We start from the raw sequence: 23,645 nt of genomic DNA, 5'->3' as shown, positions 1-23,645 counted from the left end.
AACAGCCCAGGGGTCACACCAGTCCTTCTGTCCTCACATTGGCAGACAGGGGCCTCTACTCCAGAGCCTTTGTGGGGGCCTAGGCACCTTTTGGAGCCTGAGCTGGAGCTGAAGCTGAAGCTTGAGCCAGACCTGCAGCTGAAGCCGCATCCTGGGCCTTGGTTTGAGCCTTGGCCTTGGCCTTTGGCCGGCAGAGCCTGAGACCCTTGGCAATGCAGGCATGAGCACGCTTCCTGAGCTTGGGATGGGCAATGTAGGCAAGTCGATCAATCTTGCAGCTTGCACCCTTTGGGATCTTGGGCTTGACCTACTTGGGCTTTATAAGAACCTTGATAGCCTCAGCACGTGCACTCACGGCCTTGGTGTTGTTGGCCTGCATTTTCTTCAGGCCCTTCTTGTTGTGTTTCCTGGCAAAGCACATGTTCCTCAGGAAGCTGGGGTCTACCCCCTTAAGAGATTCATATCTTTGTGATCAAGGTTTCTTAATGCCACTTCTGTGCCATTTCTGAGAGTGGTTGTGTATGGTGTGGTTCTTGGAGTTAGCCATGTCTGCACAGTAACCCACAGCTGCCGAAGTGCCTGGGACTGGAAGAGAAAACAAAAGGAATTTCTGAAAATGAGTCAAGAAGTAAGGTTTGGGATGCAAAAAGAATGTAGAATAAAGAAATCAATACATGTGTGAGTAAGTCTAAACAAACATTGTACAAAACAACTGAAATACTGAATGATCATAGTATGTAAATTGCAATGAGATTATCAGAGTTTAAGGAGTTTGTGTTAATTGGGAGGAGATTAATCTTTATGATATAATTTAACCTTGATAACAAAAATAGCTAGCAATTGTTTATAATGTGCCAGGTATATGTATTAACTCACTTAATCATCAAAACAACCTTAAATACTATTGTTATCCCAACTTTACAGATAGATCAGTTGGAAAAGGATATACTAGACAGTAATTGGTGCTAAAACATTTGATCATTATTGGGAGACAATTCCACAGAATTGTCAATTCCAGCAGAAACACTGACTGCCTTTATTCCAAGCTATTTTTTCAATGCTATTTGTATAGCAGACATTTTGGAAACAGAGAGACAAGGTCTCCCTCCAGAGCAAAGGAGTAGGTTTGTTTATTGTTCAGTAACAAAGAAAATGTCTCCCTCTGAGGCAAAGTTCAGTCTGGCTCATTGCCTATAATAAAAGATTCAAGTTCCCTAGGCTTAGGACTCCTCTTCTGTAATACAACTCACTGCAGTGCAGGTACCACCCCACCCTCTCCTCAAAGCCCTCTGGAAATTGAGTAAAGGGGAACCAACACCAACATGCTGCTTGCTGCACCATAAGTAACAAAGCTTTTTGTCTCTGACCCAGGAGTCTCACATCTTCTGCCAGCATCCATGACACTGTGGCAGGCTAGCTTACTGGTTTGCAAGTAGGTTGAAAATCTAAGACCAATTACAGTTCTTCATAGTTATCCATTTGGAAAAAAAGGAAATTAGATAGCTGACTCACATTGTACACAAAAATTTACTCCAGGTAAATTAAGAACTTAACTGTGAAATGCGAAAATTTAACTTTTAGAAGAAAATATAGATCATCTCAGAAAAAGGAAAGATTTATTGAAGAAAACACAAAATTCATAAAGGAAATAATTGAGAAACTCAAGTAGATCAAAATAAAAGACTGCTCATCAAAATATTCCATAAAAAAAACTAAAAGCCACAAATTGGGAAAAGATATTTATTCAATGTGTTTCTAATAAAAGATAACAATCCAGAATATATAAATAACTCTTAAAAATCAATTTTCTAAAAGCTAAAAAAATGGAAAAATGAGCAAAAGGTATGTACAGAAATTTAGTAGAAAAGGAAACACAAATGGCAAACATATGAAAAGATATTCAGCTTCATCAGTAATCAAAAATGTAAATTAAGTATACAATGATAATACTGCCCATTTGATTGGCATAAATTAAAAGTCTGACATTACTAAGCTTTGGTAAGGTTGTGCAACAGTGGGATTTCTTATGCACTGTTGGTGAGCGTTAAAAATTGGTATAATCACCTTGAAAAACAATTTGACGTTCTCGTAAAATTGAGCATTTGCATACACTGGAGAAATTCTTGCACATAAACACACAAAAAAATGTTCGAAAGTGTAAAACCTAAACGTTCATCAATAGGAAATAGATATATTGTGAATTATTTGCTATTTAATTAATTTAATACTTCCATAAGCACAGAAATGAATAAACCTCAGTTACAAACACCAACATAAATGATTATATTAAATTGGAAATATACTGTTGAGTGGAAAAAACAAGTTGTAGAAAATAACTATAGCTCCATTTTTAGAAATCTTAAAAAAAAGCAAAATTAAGCCATATATTATTTAGTGAGAAATATCTCTACGGTAAAACAATAAAAATATAAGCACTGGCATGACAAAACAAAATTCAAGATTGTGGCTACTTCCGGAGAGTAGGGAGGGATTGTCATCAGGAAAAGGCATATGGGCTACTGCAATAGTCCCAGGGCTTGAGTGGATGGTTCACAGATTCATTTGTCATACGTTTCCTAAATTATCAATGTTACATTTTTGTTTCCAATATAATAAAATAAATTGAATTTTAAGAAAAGATAGCTGACGGGTGTGAAGCAAAGGGATGGCAGGGGTCCAGAGTAGCAGCAGGGAGATTGGGGGAGGGCTATGTTGCATAGTCAAGGTGAGAGAAGGGCGGGCTTAAGCTAGAGTAGTAATGGAGGAGATTGAAAGAGGTGGATAAATTTGGGACAGTGTCGCAGACTGGGTTTCCTAGAAGGCTTGTGAAAGGCGAGGGTACAGGAAATTTATTGTGCAAGGCTCTCAGGATCAACACCTGTGGAAGGGAAAAGAAGGGAAAGGAAGGAGGCGGGATGGGAAGACAGTGAGGCGGAGCTGTGAGTCAGTCTCAGTGAAGCCCAGCGGACCCCACAGGCAGCGTCAAAGCCAGGGTGGCCTTTCAGAGTTGCCCTGTGTTAAGCATCAACCAGTCACTGTGTGGAGGCTGCTCACCCCAGGAAGGGGCTGTAACCTTGGGTGAGGGGGCTGTCTTCAGCTGAAGGCAATTTCCAGAGAGGGCAGAGGGCTGTGAGGTCCAGCACACCCACAGCTGCAGGAAGAAGTCCACTAGTCCTGAAGAGGGCTCTGGTGGCACCTCATGCCATCTGCTATAAATACATGTGTTTTGGGAATATGAGACTTATTGATGGATTGAGTGTGGAAGATGAGGAAAGAGAGCTACTAGTTTTGGGTTCTGAGGGTGGATGGTGCAGCCATTTACTGAGAAAGGAAGAAAAGAAGAAAGAGCAGGTTTGGGAGATAGAAATTCAAAACTTCTTTTTTTGTGATGTTTAAGTTCAGGATGTTCATTAGAAATTCAATTCATTGTTAGATGTCAAGTAGGCAGTTAGATGTAGCAGTGTGAAGTTCTAGGGAGAAGCCCAGGCTAGAAACCCAGATTTAGGAGTCACGGCAGACAGAAGGCTTTCAAAGCTTTGAGACTGGATATAATCATTTAGGAGGAATCTATAAATAGAGAAGAGGACTCCAGACCAAGCCCAGCCCACTCTGACTTTAGAAGTGGAGCAGAGGTCAGGAGTCAGCAAGGGAGACTAAAGAGGAGCCCACAAAATGGAGTGTTATGGAATCCAAGAGAGGGGGAAAGTATTTCAAGAAGTAGAGAGTGGTAAGTGTCAAATGCTGCAGAAAGGTAAGTAAGACAAAAGCCGAGGAGACACTACTGGACTTGGCAAACCATTTTGGCTACACAACCTATCCTCTAATATGGCATTTATCAGCAATAAAGTTTATGTTTTCATTTCCACATGTCTGATTTCTGTGTGGCTCTCTCATTGATGTTATTTAGGTAGGGGGGCCAGATTGTTAGTGATTTTTAATTCCAGCTACTTTGAAGTCTAGACTTTACTCTGTAGGCAATGGGAAACCATTGAAAGTTTTTGAACAAGGGAAGTACAATCAAAGTGTGATTTTAGGAAGATACTTTCTTTAATAGTGAGCAGGATGGTGTTAAGCAAGGCTAGATTAGAAGTTGAAAGTCTACTTAGAGGAGACTCTTCCAGTAGTGGAAATGGAGACTGAGAGGTGAAGACTGACTGGGTGTGGGAGATGACAGGAAGAACACAGATGATGCTTGTGGTTCCAGTCTACATTAATAGGAGGTTGTGGGTGGGAGGGGGGAAACCATTTACTGGGGTCAGGGGGACAATGAGACTGGGTGAGCTGACATTATAAAAATAATAAGTCAGTACAGTCATCCTTCAGTATCCACACAAGACTGGTTTCAGGGCCCTCACCCCCACCCTACCCCCACCCGCTGAAGATACCCAAATCCACAGATGCTCAAGTCCCTTACAGTTGTCCCTCCACATCCAGAGGTTTGGCATCCATACATATAAGATGCAGAACCTGCACATGCAGAAGTCCGACTGTATCTGGAACACTTACAAGTGCTTTCATATCCATTATCTCATTGGCCCTCATAATAACCCTGTGAGATACTATTATGCCCACCTTACAAATGAGGAATCTGAGGCTCAGAGAGGCTCAGTGGTGCCCATAAGGTCCCAGGGGATGGTCTTGACCCAGGATGCTCTCTCTAAGTTTTGACAATGGCTTTCAGATAAACTTTGGCTGTTGGTGTTCGCCGTGAAACGGATTCAGCCTATGTTTGTCTTTCCTGAAATTTTAATTTCTTAGAGGGATTAGCTGGATTCCATTTCTTTGATGCTGGTTCCCTGTGATCCTTCTGGAAGGGACTAATAACTTACGTGTGACAGCTAGAGGAAAAGAAAAAAAAAGAAAATATCAATTTCTAAATCAGTTTTCCATTTTGAGAACATTTAACATCTAGGTGCAAGTACACAGCCTCCTCTGAAATAAAACATTAATTCTGTCACCTAGGCAGGATACCAGTTAGATCATTAATATTCATTCTATGAGAGCCAAACCTTGGTGAACTGAGGTAAGTAAATGCACTTACCTACAATTCGCTTCCTGCTACCCACTCTCCCAAATAAAAAACCAAGAATTTATCTCTAATGGGTGAGATCTATTTCATTATCTCAACCACAAGTCAATAGTTTCAGAGGCTCAGATGTCAAACGCACTTGTGGATCAATCCTAGTTTCCCAAATTATTTAAGTAATGGATTTTTATCTGGCATTAACTGATAGGAACCTCCCCAAGGACTAAATTGGCAGCTTATTTGCAATAGTAGACTAAAGGCTGATTCATAGCCTAACCAAGCTGGAGAACTGAAAGAATCCTGAAACTATGTGGATGTGATGTTATCTTGCTGACGCAAAGTTTCCCAAGTCAAAACATTTCTTAAAACTTTGGCTTCCTCCAAAGCCGGAATTCCTAAAATTTTAGAAGCAACATTCCTTATAAAAGTCTTCGCGGGCCGGCCCGGTGGCGCACTGCTACAGTGCGCCGCTTGGGAAGCGCGGCGGCGCTCCCGCCGAGGGTTCGGATCCCACATACAGACCGGCCGCTCACTGGCTGAGCGAGGTGCAAGAGCAACACCGAGGGTTGCGATCCCGTTGCCGGTCCCGGTCCGGTGGGGGCGCGACACTGAGGGTTGCGATCCGTTGCCAGTCACGAAAAAAGACAAAAAGGAAAAAAAAAAAAAAGTCTTCGCACTTGTCAGGTCTTCTTCCTTAACAAAGTTTCTGAATTCTCTTCTAGGTGATTAAAATCTATTCTGAATTAAATACAGTTGCCCTGATCATGTCAAAAATGATGAAGGTGGGGCCGGCCCGGTGGTGCACTGGAGAGTGCGCCACTTGGGAGCACGGCGGCGCTCCCGCCGTGGGTTCGGATCCCATGTGGAGACCGGTTCCCACTCACTGGCTGAGTACGGTGCGGGCGCAACACCGAGGGTTGCGATCCCGTTACCGGTCAGTAAAAAAAGACAAAAAGAAAAAAAAAATGATGAAGGTGTTTTCCTTTCTAACTGACATTACAGTTAGAAAGCAGTTGGATTTTTAAAAACTTGATTTGTACTGCCATCTAGTGATACATTTCATTGAAAATTTCAATATGCTACATTTATATAGGTTCACACAGTTATCCTTAAGAACAGTGCAGTACCACATTTTAAATAGAGGGTTTATATTTGCAAATATGTATGTTATAAAACCTACAAGCTGCCCTCTTACAGACTAAGAAAAAAAAATTTAACAACAACATGGAAGGGGGCTCCCGATAGAGCTTCTCAAACTACAGAGACTAATGGGCTTCTTACATCAGCTTTTTCACTTAGATCTTTGGTTTTTACCATAATAATCCTACGTGGGCAGTTTATTTCTCCTAGATAAACAAATCCAATCCTGGCTGACAAATGTAATGGCCACTGTGTTTGGAAGGGCAGAATTACGTAGAAGTTAGATGCTCTTTGGGTTCAAATCCTGGCTCAGAATTTGCAATCTATGTGCCCTTCAGCTAGTTATGTTACATATCCATACCTCAGTTTCCTAATCTGAAAGACAGGGTGTTGAGAAAGTGAAGGAAAATGGTCAGGGCCCCTCAGATGTTCAGAATATTGCCAAGCATTTGATGTAAATAGGCTCATGCACCCAGGTGTTCCTTGGTTATTGTCTAATGTAATTGTGTGTATGTGCACCCAGGTGTCCTGGGTTATGACTTAAGTATAGAGGATGAGTGGCTCTGATCTACAGGGCCCCCCATCCTTGGGATGCTGCTACTGTTGCTGGAGGCTGTTGCTGCCGAGGCCCCTGGGACCCTCCGCAAGGCCGCTGCTACCGCTGGGCCTGTCATAGTCATGTAGCCTTACACAGGGATATAATCAAACCTATTCATAGAGTAATTTAAGAGACACTATACTTAGCACAGAGCCCAGCACAAAGTAAACACTCAATAGAAGCACAATTAGATCATAGTGAGCCTAGGTTGCATAGCCCTTCAGAATGCTGAGAAAGCAGGGACGTACCCTGTCCCATTCCACTGGCAAATAGATCCCTAGACACAATGAAGACCAATATCAGGTCTCTGGATACTAGAATTACCATATGATAATTTCACTTCTAGGTATATACCCAAAATAATTGAAAACAGGGACTCAAACAGATATGTGTGCACCAATGTTCATAAGCAGTATTATTTAGGATAGCCAAAAGGTAGAAACAACCCAAATGTTCACTGATGGATGAATGGATAAACAAAATGAGGTATATACCTATAATGGAATATTATTCAGTCTTAAAGAGGAATGAAATTCTGATACATGCTACAACGTGGATGAAACTTGGAAACGTTATGCTAAGTAACATAAATAGGACATGAAATGACAAATGTTGTATGATTCCACTTATATGTAAGGTACCTAGCATAGTCAAATTCATACAGAGAGTGAAATTGGTGGTTACCAGGGTCTAGAGAAAAGAGGCATAGGGAATTAGTGTTTAATGGATACAGACTCTCAGTTTGGGATGATGAAAAATTCTGGAGATGGATAGTGGTGATGGTTACACAACAATGTGGGTGTAGTTAATGCCACTGAATTGTATATTTAAAAGGATTAAAATGATAAAATTTATGATATGTATATCTTACCACAATTTAAAAACAAAACAGAACATAGACAGGGCCCAAGCCCTGGCCACACTTTCCTCTTCCCCACTCCCTTCACCCTCATTACATATATATACTGGCTGGGCAGCCCAGGGCACCTCCAAGGGGACACAGAGAGTGGCCAAGATGCACCAGGAACTCAAAGGAGGCCCACAGTCTTCTGAGCTCCACCCGCTCCACACACACTCGCGCACATGCACACAGGCACCTTTGATGTATGACACTTGGAGGGAGGAGAAAGTGGCAACACCTGGAATTCCAGAAAACTGTCAGGACTCGTACAACAATTACTCTTTGACTCCAACGTGGGCCCTTATTTTCCCCTATGGCTGTCTTGGCCTGGTAAACCAAGACTGTGCTTTTGAAAGAAGGAAAATATCAGAAAAGTGCACGTGATTCTACTTTACATTTGTGTGCAGAGCAAGGAGTGAATGTGGACAACCTCAATGCCTATTAATTAATGCTGAGAAACAGCTTAAATGAACCAGTGAACCAGAAGATAAGCCAGATCCAGAAACAGCTGTGGCTCTAACCCCAGCAATGGACTGGAAGTCCACGAGACAATTCAGCAGATGAAGAACTAAAAGCCTGTTCTTATATACTTTTCACTCAAAGTAAGTAATCTTCTGTGTAAAAGGAGCCAGAAAAAAATAAAATCAAAAAGTCCCTTCCCCAAAACCCTACCAGAAAACAGCTTGGATAAAAACAAAGTTTTGGCCCAGCTTTTTGAAAATACCTTATAATGAGGCACACATCTTTTAAAAATGTGTAACCCGGAATTTACTGACCACCTATTTTCAGATACTGTACTGGAAGGATTATTATACTGGGGGAGATTACTGTGTATATTACTTGTTTAATGATACATAACAAGTTACTCCAAAACTCTGTGGCTTAAAAAAAACAATAATCATTTATTATCTGTCACATTTTTTGTGGACTAGGAATTCAAATAGGGTACAGTGGGGATGGCTTATCTCTGCTGCAGGATGTCTGGGACCTCAGCTGGAAAACTCAAAGGCTGGAGGCTTGAATCGCCTGAAGCCTTGTTCATTCACATGTCTGACAGCTGATGCTGGCTGTTGACTAAGGGCCAGCTGGAACACCACATGCGGCCTCACTGTGTGACCTAGACTTCCTCACAACATGGTGGCTAAGATCAAAGGGCAAGTATCTCAAGACAGAGAACTAGTGAAAACCTTACTGCCTTTTGTGACCTCACCCTGGAAATCATGCAGCATCACTTTGGCCACATTCCATCACTTGGTGCAGTTATAGGGATCTGTCTAAATTCCTTCCAAGAGGAGGGGACATAGACTCCCATTCTCGTGGTACAGTGTAGAAAGAGCATGTAGAATGTGATATGTATCTACATATTGGTATAGCATCTTTGGAAAGTTTGCTACAATGTGCTTTGTCTAAGTTAATCCTCACCCAAAAAGAAACCCGATGAGGTAGATATTATTTTACAGTACAGGAAATCAAGGCTCAGAGAGGTGAAACAACTTTCCAAAGTCACACACCTAGTAAACGATAGAGTAGAGATTCTGACTCTAATGTGAAAGTCCTTAACCCCCAAACTGCCCTTCCTGCTAGAGGTTATGTTGCCTTATCTACAAGTACAGAAGTTACACTTGCCTTATAAAAGTTATATTGCCTTGTCTACAAGGAAAGACACTGGAAGTTCAAGTTTCATGTCTGTTTATGAACACATACGAGTCCTTAGAGGAAGAAATAATTCCTCATTATAGAAGCATTGCATTGTCTGCTCCTTCTATACTTGGGGCTGGAGCTTCAGGAGCACACTGAGTTGAAATATTATATCAGGCTGACTAGCAGCAAGTACACACATAGCCCAGAGTAGATATCAACTGGTTTCACATCCCCGCAAAGAATAAGCCTGAGAATTTCTCCAAAATAGCCAGTTTACTTGGCACAGGGAGTTACCACCACTAGGACCTTGTCTAGTTGACTCCAAAATCAGCCCAGATGTTTGTGGTAGCCAACATCCAAGATGGTCCCTGGTGATCCCTACCTCCTGGAATTCACATCCTTGTGTAATCTCCTCCCACATTCTACCGGGGTTGATCTATGTGGCCAACAGCATATGGCATAAGTGATGGTATGTTACTTCCAATCTTTGGTTTTAAAATACTGTGACTTCCATCATGGATTCTCTCTCCCAGCAGGGAAGCCAGCTGCCATATTGTGAGGATATTCAGGCAGCCTATGGAAAGGCCTATGTAGCAAGGAACTGACACCTCTAGCAGCAGCCAGCAAGGAACTGAAGCCTGCCAGCAACCATATGAGTGGGCTTAGCAGTGGATCCTCCAGCCTCAGTCAAGCCTTGAGATGACAGCAGCCCCAGTGATCAGCTTGGCTGCCACCTCCTGAGAGACTGCATCAGAACCATCCCACTAAGCCATTCCTGGATTCCTGACCTTCGGAATAAATGTTTATTATTTTAAACTGCAACCTTTATGGGTCATTTGTAACACAGTAATAGATAACTAGGAGAATATTAAATAAAAAGTGACTTTTATCTGTTAGTAGAAAGAGCTGGCGCTGTGGAGAAAAGCACACTGCATTTAAATCCTGCTTCATCGCTCCCTGGGTAAATAGCAAGGCCTCTCTGAGCCTCAGGTTCCTCAGAAGTAGAAGTGGGGATGATAACACTTATTCTCAAGATTGTGTGAAGATCAAGAAAGATGTTAGAACAGGGAACATTCCTCCTCTTCCTTCTCAAGATTTTAAAGCTGGAATTAAGGACTCCGTCAGAGCAAGTACAACTTGCTCTGGTGATAATCATAATAATAATTGTGCAAGCAGCATTGTAATAATAATAGTGTAGTTAACATTTCTTCATTCCTTATTACATACCAGGCAATGTGCCAAGCACTTAAATTTCAGGTATAAACCTCCTGAACTATTTATTACTTCAGCTATACTTTTACACTTTCTATAGACACATTAGAAAGATTATAGCATTACTAGTAATGTATTATGTATGTTTAAATTTTGTTATACAGAAATGATAGTCAAAAAAATCATATCTGCTTATAGTACAAGAAAATAGTTAAATTATTAAACAAACACACTGAAAATATTTCAGCTGCTTTTCATATGTATATATAATCAGTCAATAATCCGTAGACAAATATTTATTGGGTACCTATTATGCCCAAGATACTGACCTAGGTACCATGAGGTATGAAAAACGGTCTAAGGAATCAACTCTGTCTTCAAGGAATTTACAGACTTCTTCAAATACAATAATATGAAAACCTAAATACTGTAAGATAACACCATGAGTGAAGTTGCAAGGAAGTAAATGACTAAATAACACAGGGGTCTGGATTGGCTTTGAATATGTGGATCTTAATCTCAGATTTGCCGTTTACTAGCTTTGCAGATTTAGGCATAATCACTGACCTATCTGTGCCTCAATTTCCTTATCTGTAAAACTGTGCTAATAAGGTAAGGGTTAATAAAGTATGTCCCAAAGAGTTATTGTAAGGACCAAATGAGGTTTTACACATATACATACACATGCACACACATACACACACACGCACGCAAACAAAAGGGTACTTCAAAAAGTTCATGGAAGAATAGAATTGAAAGATCATACTAGTTTTTCCATGAACTTTTCGAAGTATATTCACATAATGTCTGATATAGAAAGAACACTCCATTTTTAATATGTATAATATGTGTGGGTGTTTGTTTACTTGGGAATTATAGGCTATTGAAAAGAAAAAGATAAACTGGGCTGGAATATGGAATGTGCTGGGAGATATTGAGAAAGTGGCTCTTGGATCAGCCTTAAGACCAAGCTGGTTTTAGATGGTCTGGCAAGGGAAAGGACGTGTGGGATGGGAGGACCCAGCCTATTCTGAGCCTACAGGGGAATTAGAAGGACAGTCTTGACATCTTCCTGCCATAAAGGTACTGCCACCAATAACAATTCTGCCCTGTTGAATAAGTGATAGGACAAGTAATAATAATGGCTCACCTTATGTAGTGCTGAAGACTGTGCTTGTTAGCTCATCTCGTCCTCACAAAAATGCTATGAGGTAGTAGTCTAATTATCGTCCCCATTCTACAGAGGAGGAAACTGAAGCTCAGAGAGTTTAAATAACTTGCCCAAGATCACGGAGCTATTGAAGAGCAAAGGCAGGCCCTGAACCCCAGTGGTCCTTCCAGACCCTGGGCTTTTAACTGCTGTATTAAATTTCCACTGGTTAATCAGTGACACATTTTTCTTCCTTCTTAACATTTGTCTACCGCCTAGCCAAATCCCAAACCAATTGAACAGACATCTCTTAGGAAAGGTAAACTAATTTTAAATTAGCTAAAGTTAAAATTAAATCAACAGAACGTTATCTGAATTAGTCCCAAAGTAATGATTGTTAACCTTTAGGGGTCAGGGTCTCCTCTGAAAATCTGACAACAATAAAGACCCCTCTTCCCAGAAAGATATACATAGATGCACAAATATAAGTGTGCATAGAATTTCAGGGATCCCTTGAAGCCCAGGGAGGAACCCTTAATTATCACATTTGGACTTCACGATTTCCAGAGCTAGATAAAGCCCCTCCAAGTGCCCCCATTAGCACAGATAATCAAGAGTACTGGGGTGGGAGACTGCTCTGCCTACACACATATCCAAATCACAAACTTTCTTCAGCCGTGTACATTGAGTTGAGTACATGTTTGAGTTCGTGGTGAGCCCGCAGTCTGGGAATGCTGAAGGTTTTGTTCTGCCAGTGTAGAGGAGGAGTGGGCTGTGGCAGGAACCTTCTGTAGGAAGCCTGTGCTACCAGCTGGTGTTGCTGCTGTGCCTCACGCTCTCAGGTGTCACTGGCCTCTGGACTGCTGAGAAGCCACTTCCAGTGTAGGAGCCAAGGAAAAACAGAACTAACCTACCTCAAAACAGTCCCACGTCCCATCCCCCCATGTCCTACGTGCATGGGGGGAAATCAATAGTTTTCTTTCCCCTCATTCTGAGTTTAGCGGTAGTATTTTTCTCCTCTCTAATTTTCTTCTGCACAAGGAACAAAACAAACAGATAACACTATGGCACAATATTAAATGAGTTTAGGAAACAGATAAAATCCTAGCTTCACCACTTACAAACTCTGGAAATGTGGGCAAGTTACTTATGATCTTTGAACCTCTGGTTTCTATTCTAGAAATGTGGGCATTAATGCCTATATTGCAAAATTATTGTGAGGATTAAATAACACAATATATATAAGTTCCTTGTACATAATAAGTACATAATAAACGGTTGCTAAAAGCAGACCCCATGGTGTTCCTGGCTATGAAATTTCCACTGAGATTAATATCACCCTTAGAAAGTATGTTTAAATCCTTGGATATCAAGAGGTATTGAGATCTCAAGGAAATATAGAAGAGATTCATAAATCCTAAACCTTATAGGTCAGAAATCATAACTGCTTCTTTGGAATTCTCACCATGCCTGTCACAGTACTTGGTGAACAAATGATGGATATTGGCAGGTACATGTGGAAGCACCAAAAGGTACTCTGGGAGAGCCAGGATCACTTTAAAAAATAACTGGAGCAGTCTTCTTTTTCATTGTCAGAAGACAGAGTTGGTGTTAAATCCTGACTACCTTGACAAACGCTCTGTGGGAGGAGAGGCTTGGTCTTTGAAGTTTTCTGCAATCCTTCCACTCCTTAAGGGAGTTGGCTATAAAACATCTTTGGACAGGCTCTTCATCTCTTAGCTATAAGGTAAGGAAAGGCCTTGGGGAATTCTGCTGGATTTATTTATAGCCTGCATTTTTAAAACAAACAAAAAAGGATTTGAAGAGGATTTACAATAAAAATAGGTACAATAACAATAGATTTAGCAAAATAGAACCCAGGATCAAAGGAAAAAAGGAGAAGTGAATTTGGTAACCCTAAAATGTGGCATAGTTATTATGTAGATTTCATTCTGTGGCTTCTTAAATTTAAAAAAAGAGAAAAAACAATATGCTAATTTGTAGAAGGAGACAACTCTTTCCTGGCACTAAATTCTGGTGAAAATTTTTAGTATGGAATGTATATAAGAAACTGGAGTCATGCTAGCTACTGTCCTTAACGAATGTACAGTAAATAAGTGATTATCATGTAACTAATTATCATAATGGCCTGAAATAAAATACCACCTCAAGAGAGACAATTAGACAACCCCCAAAATATCAGACATTCTAATGTGGCTTAGTGTCTTCAAAGAGTCGATATCATGAAAATGAAAGAGGCATGGGGGGTTTCAACATTAAAAGATATTAAGAATATTGAAAAGACAGTGGAAACCCATTTGGAATTCAGGAATCTTAATTAGATCCTTGGTTTGAAGAAAATTGTTATCAGACATTTTGATGGTAGTCTAAGAAATTTGAATATGGACTGATTATTTTTTCGATGAAATAGGGAATTATTGTTATGTGTAATAACAGCTGTGTAAAAAAAGTCTTTGTATTTATTCACTTATTTTTGGATATGTATCCTGGAGCATTTAGAGGTAACTTTGAAATGGTTCCAAATTTATATATGTGTAGGGGAAGAAAAATAATTTTTTCTTCAACTCTCATAAGTTCCTAGTTGGAATGGACCCCTGTAACAGAAGACAGGTTAACAAGAGAAGAACAAACAGATGCTTATCAACATATACACCTCGTGTATACATAGGAGACACCCAGGGAATGAGTGGTTCTCTGAGAGGTGGCTTTGAATTCCAGCTTATATAGCATCACCAACAAAGAAGAGTAAATTTTTAGGAAGTGACAAGACAAAGGAAAAGGACATTGAATTTCTAGGGATGTCAACTTGTAGGAGGAAAATAACTGGTGATAAAGACTAATTAGTAGAGCTTGTTAATGTAGATTCCTCTGGTATTATCTTCAGTGCTATCAGGTATCAGTACTATCTTCCATGGTTAACCTTTGTTCCCCCTGGTAGAAGAGGGGGCCAGAATACCTTTTGTCTTTGTAAATCTATACCCTGCTTTTAGGCAAATAGAGGGAGGGCAGAGAGATTTCCTGCATCTGCTGCTCCTTAATTATCTTCAGCTCAGCAATCCTCCATATTTTGGAGTGGCATGTTCTAGTCTTCCACATACGCATATACAAATGAAGAATATTTGACATTTTAGCCAGTACTAAATTTAGGTGAGGGTGGGTACATGGATAGGTATATATTCTACTATATGTTTGAATATTTTCACAATAAGAAGTTAGAAAAACAAAACACTGAGGAAAATCTCGGAGGAATATATACCCTACATGTACCGGGGAGAAAAGCCTGCAAACTACCATGGCCACACCAGGCTGAAAGGAATGAACTTATTACAGGCTGACTGTTTCTCCCAAAAAATTCATATGTTGAAGGCTTAACCCCCACTACCTCATAATTCAACCATATTTGAAGATGGGGTCTTTAAAGAGGTAATTAAATTATAATGAGGTCATCTGAGTGGCCCCTAATTTAACATGACTATTGTCCTTATAACAAGAGGAAATTTGGACACAGACACGCATACAGAGGGAAGACGATGTGAAGACACAGGGAGAAGACAGCCACCTTCAAGCCAAGGAGAGAGAGCTGGGACAGATTGTCCCCTCGTGGACCTCAGAAGGAACCAACCCTGCTGGCACCTTGATCTTGAACTTCTAGCCTCCACAACTGTGAGAAACTAAATTTCTGTTTAAACCATCCAGTCTGTGGTACTTTGTTAAGGCAGCCCTAGTGTTTTACTCAGTTCAGATTAGTGTAACAAAATACCTTAGACTGGGTAATTTGTAAACAACAGAAATTTATTTTTCACAGTTCTCAAGTCTCTGAGATCCAAGATCAAGGCACCAGCAGACTTGGTGTCTGGAGAAGCCTCCCTCTCTGCTTCAAAGATGGTGCTTTGCAACAATCACAACAATTCCTTGAATTTTTTAAGACAAGTGAACAGATATTATGTGGGGGGAGGGAAAAAAGGAGGGGAAAAAGAACAGGTAAAAGGTCTTGAAAATTGACTACAATGTACATTGAGATGTTAAAAGAAAAAAATAGTAAAGAATTGGAAAATATTTTTTAAATTGCTGAATGAAAATCTTCCCTCTTGGCCCAATTTTATGCATTTGGTACAATGTTGTATATTCTTAATAATATGTTCTAGCCAGCAAAAAAAAACAACAACAAAGATGGTGCTTTGTTGCTGTGTCCTCACATGGTGGAAGAAAAAAAGGCAACCTCTTCAACCTCTTTTATAAGGGCACTAATCCCATTCATGAGACAGAACTCTCATGACTTAATCACTTCCCAAAATGTACCACCTTTTAATATTACCTTATTGGTTATTAGGTCCTGCTCTGGGTTCAATGTGTCCCTCAAAATTTCATGTACTGGGGGCCAGCCCGGTGGCGCACTGCGAAAGTGCGCCGCTTGGGAAGCGCTCACATGGTGGAAGAAAAAAAGGCAACCTCTTCAACCTCTTTTATAAGGGCACTAATCCCATTCATGAGACAGAACTCTCATGACTTAATCACTTCCCAAAATGTACCACCTTTTAATATTACCTTATTGGTTATTAGGTCCTGCTCTGGGTTCAATGTGTCCCTCAAAATTTCATGTACTGGGGGCCAGCCCGGTGGCGCACTGCGAAAGTGCGCCGCTTGGGAAGCGCTGCAGCGCTCCCGCCAAGGGTTCGGATCCCACATACAAACCGGTTCCCGCTCACTGGCTGAGCGAGGCGCGGGAGCAGCGCTGAGGGTTGCGATCCCATTGCCGGTCCCGGTCTGGTACGGGGGCGACACTGAGGGTTGCGATCCATTGCCGGACACGGAAAAAGACAAAAAAAAAAAAAAAAAAAATTTCATGTACTGGAAACTTGACCCCCATCATTAAGAGAGAGGAAATCCAATAATAATATTCGAAAGATGTGGCCTTTAAAACGTTATGATTGTTAGTATTGTGACCTGATGAATGTATTGGTCCATTCACGGAGTAATGAGTTATCATGGGTGTGGTTCTGATGGCTATATAAGGACAGCAAGTGAGACACTTAGCACTCTCTTACTCAGCCTATTCTCGTCATGTGATACCCTGGTTGCCACAGGACTCTGTAGAGTTCCTACCAAGAAGAAAAGCCCTCACCAGGTGTGTTCCCTGGACTTTGGACTTCCCAGCCTCCAAAACTTTAAGAAATAAATTTCATTTCTTATAAATTACCTAGTTTCAGGTATTCTGTTAGAAGTAACAGAAATGGACTAATACAGGTTCTAACACATGCATTTGGAAGGGACACCAACATTCAGACCATAGTGCCTAGCAAACTAATACAGAACTCCTTTTGATTTGCCACCTAAGCTCAGAAGTGTTTTTTCATACCCCCAACCAGAATGTACCCCTGAAACTGCATTCTGGTAACTGCAGAATCCACACTTGGCAGAGCATGACAGCAAGGCCCAGACAGCCTGGAGAACAGAGCTTTGGCTCATCTGAAAGTAGTTGCCCTGTGCAAGCCAGTGGCACACACAACTTCCTGGGTCCCAGAGAATTGCACATCTGAACAACTGGAATCCACATGTGACACACATTGGCTCTTTACCTCTTCTAAGTGCTTTTTGGTTTTGCTGTCTTAAAAGTTAGGAAGGGTGTGGTGTGTGTGTGTGTGTGTGTGTGTGTGTGTGTGTTGAGGAAGAGGGAATCTAGCTATAAAAGCTCTGTAGCTAATCTTTACACTAATTAATAATTAATATCTATTAATTAGAACTACAATTGCTGGTCAGGTAGTATGCAGCCACACCTGATTATGAAAATATTTAAGTAAGTTCATATTTCTTTTTTTTTTCCTTTTTGTCTTTTTTTGTGACCGGCAACGGATCGCAACCCTCAGTGTCGCGCCCGCACCTCGCTCAGCCAGTGAGCCGCCGGTCTGTATGTGGGATCCGAACCCTCGGCGGGAGTGCCGCTGCGCTCCCAAGCGGCGCACTGTAGCAGTGCACCACTGGGCCGGCCCCATATTTCTTGATAAATAGTATCACCCCTGTTCATCACCAGCCCCTCTCACTCCCTGCAATCCAGCAGCTAAAGGGCTAATGCCTGGTCCCAAATCATACTTCAGAACCTGCTCCAGCACAGTGTTGACCTCCAATCTGAAAAGAGGGATACTGTCTCTGCCCTTACTATTAGTTACATGCTTTTCAAGTTCATTCCTGCTTAGTATGTTCCCAGCATGGCCCTCTCAATTTTGTACATTACATTATCTCACAGTAACCCCAAAACAAATACTATGAGTATTTCCTCTTACATATGAAAATACTGAGGCTCAGAGAAATTAAGTAATTAGCCTAAGGCCACATAGTTAGAAAGGGATAGAGTTCTTAACCACTGCTCCATATTTTCCAGCCGTACCCCCTGGAATTGGTTTGTCAGAATTCCTTCATGCTCACAAGAGGAAAAAGCTCAGCAGCCAAGAAGAGTTCAGAGGCTGCAGCCCCAGGGTTGTGGGGAGGCTGGGCATTCTCAGACCTCCCCTTTTCTCCAGGTAAAAGCTTCTCATATGAAGACTCTGAGAGAGGTGCCAGGTCATAGTAAAAATTCACAAGCGGAGGCTGGCCAGATGGCTCAGTTGGTTAGAGCATGGTATTATAATGCCAAGGTCAAAGGGTTCAGATCCCCATGCTGGCCAGCTGCCCCTGAAAAACAACAAACAGTTCTGCAACCAAACACCTTTCTAAAGCTGCACAGTGGTTCCAGGTCTCCTCGCTGCGGGAACTATGGGAACTCAAGAGGGCCCCTCACCTGAAGTTGTGGCACCCCTTGGAGGGCACAACAGGCCTGAGCTGGTAGGTATGAGCCACCTTAGCCTTTTAAAGCAGTGGCAATAATCTGCATAGCTGTCTGAGAAACACCTGGACACTCTCCTGGCTACTGAGGCTCCAAGAGAAACCTTACAGCCAAATACCCAGCAATGCTCTGTCAATTTATTGGACACCAGCTCAGACGTGCTCAGACCATGCATGCAGGAAGCCTACCTCCTTTCATCCTTGCCCTGTCCCCTGATTTTCTGGTGACCTCCTAACTCTGCTTTTGCTTTTCCCATGGCGCTTAACCCTTGTGTGAGCTGAAAACCTCTATAACCTTAAAAACCAGTCCTGCTAACCAGCTGGCCTGTGTACAATAGCACTTGGAAAACAACGTCATGGGACTAAAACCAGAAGAAAACGTATTCATGAGAGGAGCAGCTGGCAGCTGGAAAACAGAAAGAGAGAGAAAGGAAGGCCAATTCCTACCTCCTACAGGTCCTGATTAGCAGGGATTTCAGAGTGAGTCACTCAACCTGCCTAAGACCCCCTAGGCCCCTCTGCTAAAGAAGGCAGTGATGCTTATCCCTTCCCAGCAGGGCTCAGAAGGGCAGTCCTGCTGACAGGAGCTTTGAGATGGAAAGCAGTAAGGGGGAAGAGGGGGGACAAGGCTGACTGTGGCAGTCAGGAGTATTCTTCATCTAATTCCACTCTCCAATTAAACACCAAAGAAATATTTCTGAGAGTTTATGTTATTATTAAATAATTTTATTCTTTTAGAAATTTCACAAGTAGAATATTTTCATTGAAGGGAGAAAAAAAAAAAAACTCAGAAAATGAAAAGACAGAAAAGTCACCTATAATATAACTAGTACATAACCACTTTCAACATTTAGTATACATATGCTTTTCACACACAAAAATGAGATAATGCTGTACATATTCTCAACAATAGATCATGAACATCTTTCCATGTTCATAAATCCACTCTTCCACACCCTTCTTACTGGCTGCAGTGTATTTTATTGTGTGCATAAAAGGTAATAGTTTCAGCCAGTCCCCTACTGTTATGCAGTTAGATTGTTTGTGAGGGAATGTAAATTCTTTTATGAAAGGGCACACTGAGACTACAGGTGATGATATCCTGGCCTATTTAATAGTCCTCCAGCCCATCACCCCACCCACTCACTCACTGGCTCATGTCAACCTGGCTACTCTGCATTTCCCTACATTATGTTTCCTTAGACTCAAGCTTGGGAAGTTTGCAGGTATTTTTCCTGCGTGAGCCCTGTTCATAAGCATGCATTACAGGGGCCACAACATCATCTCTCACTTGCACTTCCCCCTCTTAGCCCTCAGAGGTAACAGACCACAGCTGAGGGAAAACAGGTGGCTTCAGCTGGCTCTAGTTCCAGCATCTTATATTTCTTATTAATGGAAGGTGACTTCCGAAGTGCACTGTTGGCATCTCTGCCCACTGAATTACACAAGGGGCCCTGGAACTGCTAGCAGGGGGTGAAAACACTCTCCCACGGTGACAGAGGGCTGAGGCAGTGGTGGGAAGGAAGAGATGCCAAGGAGGTGAGTAGGTGCACACGCTCACGCATGCATGCATGCACAGGCATGCTCCAGGGCCTTTGCCCATAGGAGATGCAAAGCCCGCATATGGAGACAAAAGTTGTATCCTATACATATCAGAGGGAGAAAAGTCAGGACCTACGGACAGAATACAAGTATCTATTTTGCCCCATGTTACAGTGCCAGAGGTATCTTGGGGTGTGGAGCTGGCTGTGGGCTGAGGTGAAGTTGTCAAATACATATTATTACACTCTTCCCCTCTCCTCATTTTTCCTAGTTTTAAGGGCCTGCCTTTTTCCCATTTCCTCACTGTGACATCTAGAATACCCTTAAGACAACAGTGTGCTTTTCAGTGATTAAGATGCAGCCTCTGAGGAAAAAAGGAACAAGAGGAAGGGGGAGGCCACGCCTGCTTTTGGCAATTACAGGGAGGCAGGAGAAAAGGGAGGACCCAGCCTCTCCTCTAGGCAAAGAGTCGTGGAGCAGCCACACCCCTGACTTTCCCTGTTTCCTTCTCTTAATGGTGCCCACCCTCTCCAAGTCACCCAGACTGGAAAACCTGAGGTCATCTTTGTCTTCTCTTTCTTTTCTCTCACTCCTAACTGTCCACTCAGTTGTCAAGTTCCGTGGGCTCTTTCTTCCCAAACACTTTCTCACTCCTGCCCCTCTCTTTCCATTTCCATAGCCACTACCCTAACTCAGGCCTTTTCTCCTCACATTGGAACAACTACCCCAGCCTCCTCACTTCCCCGCCCACCTACTCCTTAACTCCTTCCAGCCCATTCTCCCCAACACCCATAGGATTGTCCCTCTCTCATAGATGGTTTGCATTATGTTGCCCTTCTGTTAGAAAATTCTCAGTGGATCCCCTTTGCCTGTGGAACAAAGTCCACTTTCTTTGCCTGGCAGGAAAAGTCCACTACATTTAGGATTTGTCCTGCTCTCCCACCCTTTTCTCTCCTTGGCTGCTTCCATCCACTTCCCAAACATGTCAAGCAATCCAGTCTTCCCTGGAATGCCCAGCCTTTCTCATCTTTACCTTTGGACTCAGAAGGGCTGTTCAAAGCAAATCTCCATGAATCTGTCACTTATCTCCCAACCACAAGAAAGCACTCTCTCTTCTGTAGCTTTGTTCTTTGTACCTTTCACTGCCCTGTATTTTACTACCTGGTTAATGTCTTATCTCGCCTATTGTATTATAGTTTCTAAAGGGCAGAGGCTGAGTGTTTTTGGTCATTGTCCTGCCTACAGCCTAGTAAATTCTGAGTCTATGTGAGCTCTGCTGGGTAATTACCTGGTAATTACCCTGGCAGCTCCATCAGATACATGGTCACTGTCCTTGAAGGCTCAGGGGCTCACCCACCTCCTGAATTCCCAGACATGAGAGCGAATGCCTACACATGCTAAAAGAGTTTAGGCTGCTGTTATCGGTTGAATTTTGTCCCCCCAAAAATTCGTGTTAAGTCCTAACCCCTAGTATCTCAGAATGTGACTTTATTTGGAGATAGGGTCTTTACTACGGTAATCAAATGAAAAGAAGGTCAAAAGGGTGAGCCCTAATCCAATTTGACTGGTGTCTTTATAAAAAGAGGACATTTGGACATAGAAACAGACATCCATAGAGGAAAGATGATGTGAGGAGATAAGAACGTCATCTACAAGCCAAGAAGTGCTGGAAGCTACCAAAAGCCAGAAGAGAAGCCTGGAACAGATTCTTCCTCTCAGCTCTCAGAAGGAATCGACCCTGCCAACACCATGATTTCAGAGTTCTTGCCTCCAGAACTATGAGACATAAGTTTCTGTGGTTATAAGCCACCTAGTTACTATGGTAAGGTAGTCCCAGCAAATGAACAAACCTGGAGTCCTGAAAAACATGAGGGTCTCCAAAGGGAAGTCCATCTTAGGGCTGAGTTCTGGGTGGGCAAAGCCAAGGCTCTGAGATGCCCTGAGCAGGAGAAGGACAGGGGCACCTCGGGCTGCAATTAGCTCATGCCAGCAGATGAGAGGAAGTGGCTGGTCAGCCATTGAGGGCGTTTGCCAGTAGTTGGCCTGCCTGACACAGCTCTTTGAAGAGAGTGTTTTGTTTTTGCATTTGAGCAGGGGAAGGTGGCAGTGGGAATAGGGGCAGGAAACTCTAATGAAGGGCAGACCCTTCTTCTAGGCCCCAGATGATTCCAGCCAAACTTCTTAAAAAACAGAAATGGAAGGACATTATCAAGTCTAGCAGAATTGCAAAGCTCTGTCCTGGAAACCCCTCCCTAATGACCACTTTCCACTGAAGCTCTTCTACCTCTTCAGCGGAGACCCAGGGATGTGAAGATCCTTCTCCTCCTGATTAAAAAAGACATTTTCTGAACACTCCTTACCCAAAATATGTCCACCCACCCCCAGGACTCCCAACAGACTTGCTAATGATATTAGGATTGATTCTATATAATTGAGTTAGCAAAGTGTAAGGGTTCTCCATTAGTAGATAGTAAAACTAAGGCATGACAGGCCTCACATTAAGGCAGGTTACTAGCAGGAAGTAGAAGCCAGAGCTTCTGCCCTCCTGAAGTAAGTCCATTACCTCCTGAAGTGAAGGGGTGGGACAAGAGCAAAAGCTTGAGAGTATGAATTAGTGATGAGCTCAAGACGAACAACCTGCCTGGGGCTGAAGGTCCAAGGGTCCCTGTAGCAACAACTGCCAGTATGATAGCAAACGCAATGAGCCAGGCCCTTGCTCTAAACCTGTGCTGACCAGTACAGGAGTCAATGACCACAAGTGGTTAGTAGACACTTGAAATGTGGCTAGTCCAAATTGAGATATATAGTGTTTTAGTCCATTTTTTCCTATTTTGACAGAATACTACAGACTGGGTAATTTATTTATTTATTTTATTTTTATTTTTTTATTTTTTTGTCTTTTTGTCTTTTTTCCGTGTCCGGCAACGGATCGCAACCCTCAGTGTTTCCCCCGTACCAGACCGGGGACCGGCAACGGGATCGCAAACCCCGGCGCTGCTCCCGCGCCTCGCTCAGCCAGTGAGCGGGAACCGGTCTGTATGTGGGATCCGAACCCTCGGCGGGAGCGCCGCCGCGCTTCCCAAGCGGCGCACTATCCAGTGCGCCACCGGGCTGGCCCATCAGACTGGGTAATTTATAAAGAAAAGAAGTTTATTTGGCTCACAGTTCTGGAGGTTGGGAAGTCCAAGAGCATGGTGCTGGAATCTGGTGAGGGTTATCCCATGACAGAAGATGTAAGGCAGAAGGGAGCGCGAGAGACAGAGAGAAAAAATTGGGTTAAATTTATACTTTGTATCAGGAATTGACTCCCGCAATAACTAACCCACTATGAGATAACTGCATTAATCCATTCATGGGGGCAGAGCCCTTATGTCCTAATCATCTCTTAAGGGTCCCACCACCTAATACCATTACAATGGCAATTGAATTTCAGCATGAGTTTTGGAGGGGACATTCAAACCATAGCCTCTGTAAAATACATGCTGGAATTTGAAGAGTTAGTATGAAAAAAAAGACCACATATTAGGCCACATGTTAGGCCACAAATTAAGTCTCAACAAATTTAAAAAGATTGAAATCATATCAAGTATATTTTCAG

The 23,645-nt window shown here is 42.3% G+C and overlaps 1 pseudogene; it reads right to left on the bottom strand.

The window, feature by feature from the left end:
• Nucleotides 1-55: 55 nt before the first annotated feature.
• On the bottom strand, nt 56-23,292 carry LOC103586738 (annotated as a pseudogene).
• Between the last annotated feature and the right edge of the window lie 353 nt (nt 23,293-23,645).

Source organism: Galeopterus variegatus, unplaced genomic scaffold (assembly GCF_000696425.1).
Source record: "Galeopterus variegatus unplaced genomic scaffold, G_variegatus-3.0.2 Scaffold20, whole genome shotgun sequence".
Lineage (NCBI taxonomy): Eukaryota > Metazoa > Chordata > Mammalia > Dermoptera > Cynocephalidae > Galeopterus > Galeopterus variegatus.
This window is presented reverse-complemented; position numbering and strand designations above follow the sequence as displayed.